The sequence below is a fragment of the Canis aureus genome, chromosome 10 (assembly GCF_053574225.1).
Source record: "Canis aureus isolate CA01 chromosome 10, VMU_Caureus_v.1.0, whole genome shotgun sequence".
NCBI lineage: Eukaryota > Metazoa > Chordata > Mammalia > Carnivora > Canidae > Canis > Canis aureus.
Genome location: NC_135620.1, coordinates 76,089,335 through 76,104,002, shown reverse-complemented (window position 1 = coordinate 76,104,002; position 14,668 = coordinate 76,089,335). Strand labels below are relative to the sequence as shown.

At 53.3% G+C, this 14,668-nt stretch overlaps 1 long non-coding RNA gene across 1 annotated transcript; it reads right to left on the bottom strand.

Annotated features, from left to right (window-relative positions):
• Positions 1 to 9,205: 9,205 nt before the first annotated feature.
• On the bottom strand, positions 9,206 to 11,042 carry LOC144322773 (uncharacterized). The gene is made up of 3 exons (XR_013388427.1): positions 10,358 to 11,042; positions 10,162 to 10,266; positions 9,206 to 9,931 (listed from the first exon to the last, which is right to left on the bottom strand). It is a non-coding gene; the product is annotated as an uncharacterized LOC144322773 (long non-coding RNA).
• Positions 11,043 to 14,668: the final 3,626 nt, after the last annotated feature.

The window sequence follows — 14,668 nt, the reverse complement described above, 5'->3', positions numbered from 1 at the left end:
CATCAGGGCCCCCAGGTTAGGGTCCAGGTGCCAGCAAGCGGCGGCCCCCAGGCAGCAAAGGTTCTCACCGGCCGCGGCTCGGGGTGGATGACCCGCTGGGACGCTCCCGGAATTCAGGAAAATGCTGGACTCACTAGGTCAGGGGCTGCAGGTAAAGGCCCGCACGGAGCAGGTGCCGGGCGGCCACGCCCTCGGGAGGCACTAAGCCCTCAGCACCTCCGGAAGCAGCAGACTGTAAGCACCCCACCCGGGGGCAGGGATTTGCAGGGAGGCTTTCTCATCCTGCTCCATCAATTATTAACTCAGTCCCCACCCTCCTCCGAGTTCAGGGGTTCAGGGCCTGGGCCTTCTGGTTTCCGGCCCCCACCTGAATTTCGGGGCAGGGGGGGTGGGGGGCGTGGGGGGTCGGGGGTGGGGGCCCGGAGTCTCCTCACTACATCACTGGATGCTCCTGTTCCCTGGGCAGCCCCAAGGCATTTAGGAATCCTGTGTCGGACACGAGGGTCAAAGAACAAATATTAGAACAAAAGGTGCTCCCAGAACCTTTATCACTAAGGAAATTACAAAGGTTTTCAGGTCTCTCTGGTCAGGAGCCAGGGAGAAAGACCAAAATGTGTATTAGTCATTATATCCCGAGATCCCAGTGTTTGCTCCGTAATAGATTTAGATGTTCACGGTATCAAAAATACAATAACTACTGAAAATGTCTTCAATATAGTCTTTAGTTTTGGGGCACCTGGGGGGCTCAGTCGGTTAAGGGCCCGGCTCTTGGTTTCAGCTCAGGCGTGGGCTGCGATCAGCACGCGTCTGCTTGCCGCTCCCCTCCCCTCCCCACACGCACGCACACGCTCCTTTTTCTAAAATAAGTAAATAAAAACTTTAAAAATATATAGTCTTGGGCAGCCCGGGTGGCTCAGTAGTTTAGCTCCACCTTCGGCCCTGGGCGTGATCCCAGGTCCCGGGAGCGAGGCCCACGTCGGGCTCCCTGCATGGAGCCTGCTGCTCCCTCTGCCTGTGTCTCTGCCTCTCTCTCTCTCTCTGTGTGTGTCTCATGAATAAATAAATAACATCTTTAAATATATATATATATAGTCTTTAATTTTAATAAAGTAGACATATTTCCCCAACTTTCCTGAAGTCAGAACACAGCAACCCATATAGGACTGACAACAACCAGAAGCAAACCCGGGACGTCCTACAATTTTCTGGATAGAAAAGTCAACACACCCACAGCCGTTTCTATTTTTGCACGGCTGCGGTCACCACATCTAAACCAGCACGTGGGCAGCGGGGGCTCAGCGGTTAGCGCCGCCTTCAGCCCAGGGCGTGACCCCAGGGTCCCGGGATCGAGTCCTGCGTCGAGCTCCCTGCATGGAGCCTGCTTCTCCCTCTGCCTGTGTCTCTGCCTCCCTCTCTCTGTCTCTGTGCGTGTGTGTTTCTCATGAATAAATAAATAAAATATTGTTTAATAATGATAATAATAAATAGATAAACCATCACATGTGCAGCTTCCCCCCCGTTATATTATTTAGCACACGTTTTTCCCTGCCGTGATAGATTTTCTATATTTCCTCCAAAAAAGGATCATACAACTTCCTCAGCCTCACGTGCGAGCAGCCGTAACCACTTCCTCCCAGCGACACCTGCGGGGCTGTGGGGTCAGCGGGGTCCCCGGCAGGTCAGGGGGACACTCTGGAGCCACGGGCCCTCGCGCACCCCTGCCGCTCCCTTGTCGTGCGCCTGTGCCAGGCTTCTCGTCTCCGCGGAGCCTCCGTGTTCTCACCTGTAAGTGGGAGACGACAGCGCCCCACGCAGGGGTCGGCGTATGGGATCAACGGGCCTCACCGACGCGCGTGACAGGCAGTCGCTGCCGGCTGCTGGTACCAGGGCCCCGTCTGGCGGCGAGCGTGACGGCCACTCTGCTTCTCCGCAGCACTCGTCCGCGTGGACCCGACCCTCGCATGGCCCTCCGGTCTCCGCTCTCAGGGCTGACGCTGCAGAGCGCGCCCTCAGGTGTCCCCGAACACCTCTTAGGAGTAAAATGCCAGGAAGACAGGGCCACACAGGCCTTTCCCCCTGCCCGGCGAGCTCCTGCTTCGGTACCAGCCCCACCTTCACGAAGCCTCCTCGGGCCACGGAGTGACGCTCCCTCGCCCACGGTACCCGGGACCCAGCACCCCGCTCCCGGGGACCCCGAGGGCCTCTCCGTCCCACCCAACTTGCAGGCGGCCCAGAGGATTCCTAGGAACACACGTGGAGCGCCCTGTAGGAAGCGGAGCCTCTTCATGGCCGGCGAGAGAGCGAGCCGGGACGAGCCCAGGACGGGCACCTGGAGCGGTTACCACTCTCGGTGAGCCAGTGACCCCACCTCCAGGGATTTCCATTAACAGGTGCGCCCCCAAAGTGTGCAAATGGCACACGTACAGGTTTCGAGGGCAGGGCCGCCCGGAGCAGCACAGAACTGGAAGGCAGCTCCACGCCCATCCACCGAGGCTTCTTTACGTAGGTCGCGTAATGTGCATTCACTGGAAATCCTCCCCAAGCCGTAGCTCTATCTCTACGTGAGAAAAACACGGCGCCAATGAGCATGTGTGGGAAGCCCCGGGTGTATGAAGAATAACGGGGAGGAGAAAGGACGGACACATGCGTTTGCTTGCCCTTGTACTGAACACTTCGTGAGCGGACGTAGGGGTCAGGGGTCCCTCCTGGGTCCCCCCGGGGCGAGTCCTGGTGGCTGGAAGGTGGCGCACACGGGCTTTTCTGTGTGCACCCTTGTTGCCTTGGAATCTTAAACCACGTGAATGCGTCATTTATCCAAACTAAGAACAACGATAGCAAGGAAACCTGGGGCGCGAGCCACAGAAGTCTGTGTGTCCTTGTCACTGAGGGGCCAGAAGCATCCGCCCCGCAGGAGGCTGCTCCCGCGCGAAGGACGGTGGTCGGCGGGGTCTGCTGGACATGCGTGAGGCCAGAGCCCAGCCGAGGGGGGTCGGGGGTCAGGGCCGGCGGCCAAGAGACGATTGCGTAAGCAAGGACCCTGCAGTTGGGGGCACCGGCCATTAGGGGCGAGAACAGGAAGGAGAGCAAGAGGGGTGGCCCGGGGGTTGGGGGGGCTTGGGCCCAGGGGTCTGGCCCAGGCATGGGCGCAGGATGGCTCGGACCCGGGGAGCAGACGGCGCGGCCGACCCCCTTCTCTGTCCCGCAAAGGTCCTCCCCCTGGTGCCGATTCTGCGTGGAGTCCCCCTAACCCTCGGAACAGGGGAGCCTTGGCTCTTTCTTTTTGGTCTGTTGTTGCTTTTGGTCATTGTGACAGGGGCAGGCTCCGGATTCAACAGGTCCCCTGGGCTTCTGTCAGAGAAGCAGGGGACGGGCCAGGAGAGAGAAGGAAGGACTGTGGGGCGGGAGGGGGAGAGGCTTTTCCCAAAATGAGGAGGGGGAGGAGGGGGAAGAGGGGGAGGAGGTGGGAGGAAGGGAGGATGGGAGGAGGGGGATGAGAGTGGCGATGGGGAGTCTGCGGCCACTGCCCCCGCTGGCCCAGGAGCCAGTCAGGCCCAATGACCAAAAAGGAGGGAGACGTGAAGCTCACGGAGGCTGCGGAGCAGGAGGAGCAGCGGCTTCGGGGCCGAGGCTTAGCACCCAGCAGCCGGGCGGGAGCAGGGCATTGTGGCTGCTCAGCTACGACCCAGGCACGACCGCCTGCTGCCCCGCGGCCAGCCCTGCACCGACCCCCAACGCCCCATCGGGGGACTCCCAGCCGCCCGCCCAGTGGAGATGTGCGGGTGCTGCAGCTGACACGCGGACATGGGCCCCCAGATGCTGCAGCTGACACGCGGGCGTCCCCCGGGCACAGTCTGCGAGCGGAGGCTCGGGCGAGAGCCTGGCCTGGGCGCCGGCCGGGACGGGCCAGGGCGGCCACACCACCGGGTGGAAGGGCAGCAGGGGAGTGGCATTGGACCAGATGAGCTCACCCCCTCCGAGATGGGACGGGGACCCCAGGGCGACTCCGGCGGGTCCCCCGATCCGCTCACCCACAGAGCCTCGAGGGCTGCTGACCACCCCGGGTGAAGCCTCGATCCCCCATCCCAGGGCACCCGTGGGGGCGACCTCTCGGCACAGCAGCACAGCAGCGCAGCAGCCCCCCAGGCCCGATGGCTTCTCACGAAGGGGGCTGCGACTTGCTGGCGACCCGACCCCCGAGCACGCGCTGCACACAGTCGCTCACACACACGCACATGCACGGCGTGGGGACAGGCCACCCATTGGGACCCACGGGCCCCCGGTCACCACGGCAGGCGGCGAGGCCAAGGGACGGCTTGCCTCCTTCATAGTGGCCCACAACTGACTTGTCTTTTCTCACGTGTGATTGTCCACGAGCGAGCCGGGGGGAGGCAGAGACGGGCAGGGGCAGCGGCGGCCCCCGCAGCCTTCACCGGGCCCTGCGCCCCCGCGGCCTCCACTTACGCCCCAGGTGACGGTGGCCACGAGGCTCCAAGAGCCCGAGGGTCGAAGCGTGGGAAGGGGTGACCAGCAACCAGCCATGCAGCCTCCGCCCCCCGGGACCCGAGGGTCCCAGGACCCCTGCGGCTCCATTTCCTGCCACCCTGTTCCTGGCCGGCCCATACCCCACTTCTCCTTCCCAGCCCCACTCAAATGCTGCCGTCCCTCCCCGAGCCCAGGAACACCGTTCACCCCTCTGGGCCCTGCCCGTCCCTTAGCACTTAGGCTCGGGAACTGCGTCCCCGCTGCCCACAGGGCCTGGCCGGCCCGGGCGCCAGCAGGTGTGGGTTGAATGTGCGCTTTGCGTTTAGAACGTTCCAGACAATAACTGCCTCTCTCTGCGCCCACCCCACGCCCCCAGTGGGCTGTGAGCTCTGCTTGCTGCAAACTAACCCCGATTTACCTCCGTTCCCCTGAGACCTGCCCACCCTGGGGAAATGTTCACTGGACGCTTTGGGGAGGACTGACCGGTCTGCCCTGTACTAGGTTTTGAATAATGAATTTTTTAAAAAATCACAAATAGATGCTTTAAAAATGAGCACAGGCTCGGCGGATGCGGTTCTTCAATTAGAGAGAGTTGACTCTAAAACACCAACACCAGGGCGCTGGGAGGCTCGGCCCGACCGCCGGTTTCAGCTCAGGCCGTGGCCTTGGGGTGTGGGATCGAGCCCCAGGCCGGGCCCTGCGCTCAGTGTGCAGATTGTTTTCCCTCCGTCCCGTTCCCTCTCCGTCCCTCCCTGTGTCGTCTCTTTCTCTAAAATAAATGAAGTCTTTACAAAAATGGAAAACAAACAATGGGGATGAGCAAAGGGAGGCATGTAGACAGTTACACAAGCACAGCGGCGGCTCCAGGAGGTCCGGTCACTGTAGGAGCGTCTGCAGACCAAGGTCCCAAAGTCCCTCTGGGGACAGTGACACCGCTGGGGCTAGCTGAACAGAGGGACCCGGGGCGGGACCACGCTGGCCTGGGTTCAGGTGAACCCACGACCGGGTGCTGGGCGAGGCCCGCATCTCTGCTTCCCTTTGACCTTAGACCTCATTATTCTCACTCCCTAAAATCCACCTTTTTCTCCTAAGAAAACAGCCGCTGGACCATCAACCAGCCTCTAGCCACCTCGTTGCCCGCACCTGTCCAGACGCGACAGGCTTTGACCCCGGGAAGGACCCCCCTGAGGGGGGTCCCCAGCACTCCGGGGGCCGCTGCTCACCCTGACCGTCTTGGCGGAGCGACCCAGGCTCCAGAGAAGAGGGAAGAACGAGGCGCTGTTGCCCGGCGAAAGGCAGGACGAGGGCAAAGCGCTCTTGGCCCAGAGAGGCGACGCGGAGGACACGGTCCGCAGGGAACGAGCAGGAAGGACGCGTCATCAGGAAGGAACTAAATGGCAGGAGCCGCTGACAGCTGCAGCCTCCGCCCCCGGCCCCGCTGCCTCAGGTCCTGTCGTCTTTGCATCAGCTTCTTGACTGTTCTCCGCACGTCCAGGCTGACCTCACCCTGAGCAGCCGCCAGACCAGAGCGGCCAGGGATGGCTCTTTCCATGACAGTCACCCCCTTGCTCAGGCACTTTCGGGGGCCCCACCGCCTTCCAGGCCTCCCAGGACAGCCTCCCAGGCCCTCCTCAGCTGGCTCCAGCTCACTGCCCCCATCCTGGGACCCCGGGCATCCTCCCCACCCTCCTCACCACTACTCGGGGCATCTGGATCTTCTCAGGCCCCTATTCCCTCTGCTCCCTCTGCTCCCTCTGCTCCCTCTGCTCCCTCTGCCCAGGGGGCCCTTCCCGGCTCCATTACTTCCTCCTGGTGATGCCACTTACCCTTCAAGGTCCACTTAAGTGTCTTCCCTCCCTCTGTGATGACTCCACTCTTTGTCTATGTTTAGCCCTGGAGACATCTGTCTCCTCTACTCTGTTCTTTCAAAGCACTAACCACGTCTCATTTATCTTCCGAGCCCCAGTTCCAAGCCTAGGGCCTGAGTCACTGTAGGAATCAACACAAGCTCATGGAAGGATGTAAGGAGAGAGGGAGGGAGAAGAGGAGGGGAGGAAGGGGAGGAAAGGGGAAGGGGAAGGGAGGAAGAAGGGGGGAGGAAGGAGAGAAGGATGAAGGAAGGATTGAGCAAAGACCAAGGCCTGTTTTCTTCTCATTTATCACCAGCTTGGACAGCTCGTGGCACCTCTCTGAGACTCCACTTCCTCCTTTATAAAAAATAACACCTTCCTGCCTCACTCATGGGCTTATCGGAGATCAAATAAAGAATGTGGAAGCACTTTATTTATTTCCATGCAAACGTTCATTATTATTAATCGGCCGTTGCACAGCATTCGTTCTCCTAGCTACCTGACGACTGCGGTCCCGGTGCGCCACCTTTGTTGGTCAGGGTCCCCGGGAGGGGCAGGAGTGGGGGGCAGTGGGGTAGATTTGGTTTGTTTTATCAGCGACTCATTGTCAGAATCTTGTCAACCAAGTGGTGCTGACGTTGTGGTTCACTAGGCCCACAAGGTAACCAGTGAGTTCGTTTGATAACATGATTCTTTCCCACTTATTAAATCTTGGGTCCCAGGCAGCCCTGGTGGCTCAGCGGTTTAGCGCCGCCTGCAGCGCAGGGCGTGATCCTGGAGACCCGGGATCGAGTCCCACGTTGGGCTCCCTGCATGGAGCCTGCTTCTCCCTCCTCCTGTGTTTCTGCCTCTCTCTCTCTCTGTGTCTATCATAAATAAATAAATAAGTCTTAAAAAAAAAGAAAAAAAGAAGCTGCACAGCTGGAGGCTCCAGCTGTCACGCTGCCGTTGTCTAGAGCACCAGGTGGGCCAGGGTAGGCCGGCGGCGTGGTGGGAAACAGAACTCCGTGAGACCAATGTCGGACGGTGCTGGGAGTGAACGGGTAGTTGCCCCCGCAGGGTCATGGCTTGAGCGCCTTGGGCCTGGCCGGTTCCTCACTCCTTGGAGACGATACTGACCCCCAAACCTGAGCAAGTCTCTGTGACGACCCAGGAGCAGCAGAGAGCCGAGCCACCTCACCTGTGTCCTTGTCCCACGCTTGTCTTCTGCACTTGCTCATTTGCTTTAAGTCGACCAGAGTAAAGCCCGTCCAAGTCATCATGCTCACCCATGTCTGCACCCACTGGAAGCTTCATGATCGGGCCCGACTCTACATACCTTCCGTCCGTCTGCCCAGTTGCTTCCCACCCCGCATCTCGGGGAATTGTCCTTCCCACTCTCTCCATTCACGTGAACACCCCAGAGACCACCGGATCGGCCATTTTGCACACACCGTGGACCCTGGCCATGACTGACCTAGAATTGGGCCCTTCTTCTTGGGTAGGACAACCTCAGCTTCTGGACCAGTCAATCTTTTCCTCCAGAATTTTTGGAACAGGGTCCAGGTGGGACAAATCAGCCTCTCTCTGGGTGTGCAAAACCAGACGCTCTGAACGTGCATGTGTTCTATGACGTTGCCTGGAAAACGAAGAACGCTGGTCTGCAACAAGATAGGGCGGTGAGAGTCGAGAGGGAGAAAGAGTGCTGCCAGACTTTACACTCTGAGCTAAGTTCCTCATGCAGCTCGGTGGCATTTCTATACTAGAATGCCATGCGTTTGCCCTGAATGCCCAAAATAAATCTCCAAATCTTGCCTAAGGTAAGCCACAGTTTCTATTAGTTGCAAACAAGGAAGTCTCACATATATCCATTGAGAAACTCTAATTTCAATATTTTTATCCATCAAAACTACCTCATTTTCTCACTTACTAGCTTTATAATTAGCCAGTTTAACAAATTTGAATTTATGCAAATGAAGTATCTATCAATTTGGATCCTCTCATTTCAGGCTTACATGCTCATGATCACAAGGTGGCTGCAGCAGCTCCAAGCATCACATCCTTACATAATATCCACACGCTTGTTCGCACACCTGTTTTTAAAAACACTATTTTTGAAAAAAAAATTAAATCATGTAAAAATAAAAAGAGTAGTACAATGACGACAGCCTACGCATCACCCAGCTCCTGCAGCTATCACCACATGGTCACCCCGAATCATCCACACATTCGCATGTATCTTGAGGCAAGTCCTAGACATTGCATTATTTCTTCTGTAAATATTTCAGAATATATCCCTAAAAGATAGACATTCTTCTTGCAAAAGTAATCTCCGCATTATCATGATCACAGCTGAAAATATTGACAATCAATACCTAGGGCCATCAAATCTACAAAACAGTCCCTTTTCTGAGTGTCTTAAAAATGTGTGATTTTGTTAATTTGTATTCTTTTTAGTGGTCACAGCAAGGAAATACATATTATTTTCTAAAGATAAAAGGTGTAAATATTCGGACTGACAGTTCTAATTCCAAAGAAGAATTATGGCAACATCACCGACCCTAATCTGTATCACCATGCCGAATACCTCAGTTCTCAAAGACACCGACGTAACCACTTATTTTTAATCCCGTAACACGTATGTTTTTGTGTCTTTGGATACATCCCTTCAGGGATACAGAGGCCAATGATGGTGATTTAAAGTCACTCAAAGTTGTTTTACGTGGTTATGTCGTCCACTGAATGCACAAGGAGGATCATTTTTATTTCATTTTACTTTTGATGTCTAAGGATTTTTTAAATTCAATTTTGTTGTAATCATGTAAAAATACTTATATGGCTCCAAAGTTAAACCTACAAAATAAGGCATATTTTTTATTGTTTTTTTTTTTTAAGATTTTATTTATTTATTCATGAGAGACCCAGAGAGAGAGAGAGAGAGAGACGACATAGGCAGAGGGAGAAGCAGGCTCCATGCAGGGAGCCCGATGCAGGACTCGATCCTGGGACCCCGGGGTCACGCCCTGGGCCAGAGGCAGACACTGCACCGCTGAGTCCCCCAGGCGTCCCAAGGCATATTTTTAAAAGTCTAGACTCTACTTTACCCTTTCCCATCTAGTCACTCTCTGCTATAGTAATGTTGTATTAAATTTTCATCACTTCTTTTATTTGTAGTTAAATGATTACATACTCTATACATTATTTTGTTACATTTCCCTTTTTACTTAAAAATATATCCTGGACATCACACTGTAGTCATTGAGAATTTTCTTATTCCTTGGTACAGCTCCATAATACTCCACTTGGAGGTTGTACCGTAGTTCATTCATTCATTTAGTCTTCTCTTCTTTCTTTTTTTTAAAAAGATTTTTAGAAATTCTTAAGTAATCTGAAGAATATTCGCTCAAACCCTGAGATCGAGAGTCACACGCTCTTCCAGCGGAGCCTCCAGTGATTGAGCCCCTCAATCACCCTTCTGCTGATGCTCCCAGTCTCTTGCAATCACAAACGGAGCTGCACGGATAGCCTCGTGTGAACACCTTTTCATATTTTTGCCAGGCGCCCCTGTGATGGATTTGTCGAAGCGGGGTTGCTAGGTCACTGCCCACCTGTCAGAATGACTAAAATTAAGAGAGAAAAAAATGCAATACTGAATGCTGATGAGGATGTGGGGCAACTAGAACTTTCATCCGTGACTAACGGGAGTACAGAATGGTACGGCCACTTTGAAGCCAGTTTGGCCGTCCCTTGGGAAGTTTACTGCACATTTGCAACGTGACCCAGCAAGTCCTTTCTTACGTATTTGCTCAAGTGAGATGAAAACATATATTCACACAAAACCTAGTGGTACCTGAGCGTTTGTGGAGGCTTTATCCATAACTGCCAACGACTGGAAACACCTCAAGCGTCTTTCGCCTGGTGGGTACAGGGAGACGTCTCCAGAATCAGATGTCACCTGCAAGAAGAGGAACACACTCCCTAAGCGCCCCGTTGATGAATTTCAAATGCATAATTTTAGGAAAAAGAAACCAGATTTAAAAAGCTACCAAGTCCATGATTCGTTTACAGGATATTCTCTAAAAGGTGACACCAGAGGGACAGACTGATCAGGGCCTGCGGGGGCTGCAGGGGGTTGGGGGGTTGGTCTGGCCGCCGGGGCACCCCACAGGGATTCCTCAGGGCCTCCGGGGCAGCAGGGCCTCCGGGGGAGCAGGGCCCCAAGACACCCTGGTCAGCCCGGGCCGCTTCTGCCCCCGAGGGCTTTAAGAGGGTAATTTGTGTTGTTTTAAGTCACCACGTTGGTGGTGATTTGTTTCTGTGGCAGCTGAAGAGGAAAGCCCCGTCCACAGGGCTCGTACTGCAGCCGCACCAAGGGCCTGGGGCCGCCTCAGGAATGAGGGGAGCTCTCCCAGAAGCCCGGAGCACCCGACTCCTGACACCTCGTGGCCACCATCGTGTCACAGTCATTCCTAAACCAGTTCCTGGTGAGAATCGCCCTTCCCCCTACGCCTTGCCCTGAGGCTGCAGCCGTCCCTCCGGAGCCACACAGTTGCCCAATTCGGACCCATCCGGGTCCCGCCCCCAGGGAAGGTGAGGACCATGGCTTTCTGCTGGCCACCAGGGCCCCGACGTCAAAAAGTACTTTCACAAGGGACACCTGCCTGGCTCATCCAGTGGAGATTGGGACCCTTGATCCGAGACTGGTGAAATCTTAATTTTTTTTCTTTTTTTTCTTTTTTTTGCATAAAAAAAAAACCCCTCCATTCAACATACATTTTACAATTTGTTTTTTTAAAAAAGATTTTATTTATTTCTTTGAGAAGGAGAGAGAGGGAGAAGGAGAGGGAGAGGGAGAGTGCTCACACACGGGGGAGGGCCTGGGGAGAGAGAGAGGATCTGGAGCAGATTCCATGCAGAGCTCCAACCTGAGCAGAAACCAAGCATCAGGCGCTAAACCAACTGAGCCACCAGCCGCCCCCATTTTACAAGAATTTAAAGATCTAGCTGGAGGGGCCATCAACTGCCCCCGCTGCCCTGGCCCAACCAGGGCCTTGCGCTGTCGGGCACCAGGGCTCTGCTCTCCTCTCTCGCCTTTTCTCCGAGGAGGCAGGGCCACACTGAACTCTGGCTGTGAGTCACCAAGGTTATATAAGGCCCTGTGAACACAGCCTGTCTTCCAGGAAAATGTCCCACTTGCGATACTAACTCAAGTCCTATTAAGGGAATCCTCTGTTTTCTTCCTGTTTCAGCCTTTCTCTGACACAGCATCCTAGACTGGAGAGCTGCAGATGCCCTTAGAGGTAATAATGGTAATAATAGTAACTACGACACCTACCAGTGAGTAAGCATTTATTATGTTTCAGGGACTTAATATTTATTTTCATATTTAATAAGACATTATTGTCCCCATCTGATGGACTCTGAGAGCCAGGAGAAGAGGGGGTGCGTCGTCCAAGGTCAACACACCAGGGTTCACACTGAGATCTGTAACGACGCCAAAGTCTTTTCTCTCAAACCTCACGAAGTCCAAAACCGCCCATTCTACAGAAGGGGAGAGGACACTCGGCTGGAGGAGTGCAGAGGAGGGCACACCGTGCTCGGTTCATGTGACCAAGGGGTGCCCGAGCAGGTCCGCTCCCCTGGCTCAAGCGGCGCCTGCGAGCTCTCCTGGCCAGTCCAAGGGATCAGCATTTACAAATCATCATGTGCCTCAGTTTAATAAGAGAAAAGGTGTTTTTTGTTTGTTTGATTTTTGCAAAATGAGAGCACTTGATTGTCACATTTATCCAACATCATTGGGGGAGTAAAAAATAAAAAATCACAGTTAGAACATGAAGAGTGTCTTACAGTTTATAAAACACTTTCAAATACTTTGTCCACGTGATCCTCGCTCCGGGGCTCTGAGGGAGGGACCATGATTATCCCACTTCACAGAAGAGGAAACTAAGACCCCCACAAAGGTTGTATTTCTCGCCTAAAGTCTCACAGATCATTAGGGGCAGAGCCAGAATCAAAATTCGGGGCTGGTTCCTTGGAAGGGAGCTCGTCGGCAGCGAGGGCCTGACATTCTCCTGTGAATTTTAGTCTCTCATTGTCAAGTTTAAAAAACGTAATTAAAATTTTGATTGGCTGAGATGGTTTTTCTTTTTTTTTTTTAGCTGAGATTTTTACACCGCATAAGTCAACGTGGTAAGAAATGACATCTTTAAAAATCTCAGGTCTAAAACAAATAAAATAAAATAAAAAAATAAAATAAAAATAAAAATCTCAGGTCTTCCCATCCTTCACTTTTTATGCCTCCATGTAGACGCTAATGTTTTTTGTTTTGTTTTGTTTTGTGTTTTTTCCTTACAGAGACCCTTTGCACTTTTGGTGAGTTTTTCCTTTACAAACTGCCTTGGTAGCTGATTTGAATGACATTTCAGTTCTGTTACGCTTTTTTTTTTCTAATTGATTTTTATTATGTGCTTTTTGTTTCTGTTTAGTAACTCGATACTTGGTTGGATGTTCTTGTTGTTTCTAGAGCTTTTCTTGATCTTCAGTTCTGAGGATAGAATTATTCCATCTGAGAATTATCAAAAAAAAAAAAACAAAACCCAAACCTGTTCTCCTGATTCCACCACAAGTGCTCCTTTTACCACATGACACTGCATTTTTCCACCGCTCTGCATTTTCCAGATGACTAAATCGCTCCCTTAAGTGCCAAAATATTTAGAAATACAACTGCCTGAGCTGAAAAATCTTTCTCAAATGAATTACAATGTGTAGCAAACAGCTGTGGGTTTGCCTGTACAACACATCCTTCCCCTCGTTTCCTTAGGAGCTGCACCCTTCTTTCTCTTGGGGAACTGCCCCTCCCACTATCCATGAGGTCCTGGCAAGGCCGTCCAGCGCTTGATCCGATTCACACACCCCTAAAGAGGCCCTGGTTCCGTCACAGGCTGACCCAACAGACTCTTCCCAGAGTTGGTTTCTTGAGAGAAGGGACAGCTGCCCCGAAGATCAGTGGGGCAGGGTCACTGAGAAGGCAGGCCCTGCGGAGACGTCCGACGGTTCCTCCCTGGAGCTGCCCAGATTTCTAGCCTTCTCAAAGCCGGTTCGTTCAAGTTCTCCTGTGGTTCCAGGAACTACCCAATACCCTTCAAATACATTCTCTTTGTTTGCTTAGGTTTGCTTCTGTGACAAATGATGCCGACCCTGGTGCCCAAGAATTGGCTGCAGACAATTCATCCTGTTGTGGTTGAGCTATGTCCCCTCCTACACCTACTCCCCCCCAAAAGATATGTTCAAGTCCTAACCCTAATATCTCCAAATGTGACCTTATTTGGAGTAAGGTCTCTACTGGGGTAATCAAGTTAAGGTCATAGGGTGGGCCCTAACCCAATAAGCCTGGTGTCCCTAAAAAGAGAAGACTAGGACAGAGAGCAGGCACATATAAAAGTAAGACGATGTGGAGACACACAGGGAGAAGGCCGTGTCAGGAGAGAGCATTGGAGACAAGAAAACTCCTGGAACTGACCAGAAGCTAAGAAGGAGACATAAAGGGTTTTTCCTGGCACCTTACAGGGATCGTGGGCCCTGACAACAGGGGTCACTGCAGAATTCTGGCCCCCAGGGTGTGGGACAATACATTTCTCAAGTTTGTGGTTCTTTACCCTGCCAGGCCTAGAAAAGTAGTGCTGACTCTCAGGGAAAGAGGGCCCGTTTTGAATGATGTATGGCAGATGGCTGGCTGTTTACCAAAACCCTCCTCCCCTTTTCCGCCCACGAGTAGCCTTGCAGCCAGACACGGGATCATCTTGGCCAACTTCCCTTGTGGTCAGGGTGGCCATGTATCTGACTTCTCCCGGTGGACATAAGTGACAGTGATGTGTGCCACTGCTGGGTCTGAGTTCTAAGATACCCAGCAGGACTCCTCCACTCCTCTTATTTTATTTATTTTATTTTATTTTATTTTATTTTATTTTATTTTATTTATTTATTTATTTGAGAGAGAGAGAGAGAGAGAATGAGCAGGAGCAGAGTGGGAGGGAATGTGAGGGGGAAAGAATCTCAAGCAGACTCTGCTGAGCATGGAGCCCGACCTGGTCTCCATTTCACGACCCTGAGATCATGACCTGAGCTGAAACCAAGAGTTGGAATGTTTAACCAACTGAGCCCCCTGATGCCCAAGACTCCTCCACTCTGGTCTCCTTTTTTTTTTTTTTTTAAGATTTTTTTTTTTTTCATTTATTTGACAGAGAGTGCACACATGCCAGGAGAGGGGCAGAGGGAGAGGGAGAAGCAGGGAGCCCGATGCGGGGCTGGATCCCAGGACCTTGAGATCAAGACCTGAGCTGAAGGCAGACGCTTAACCG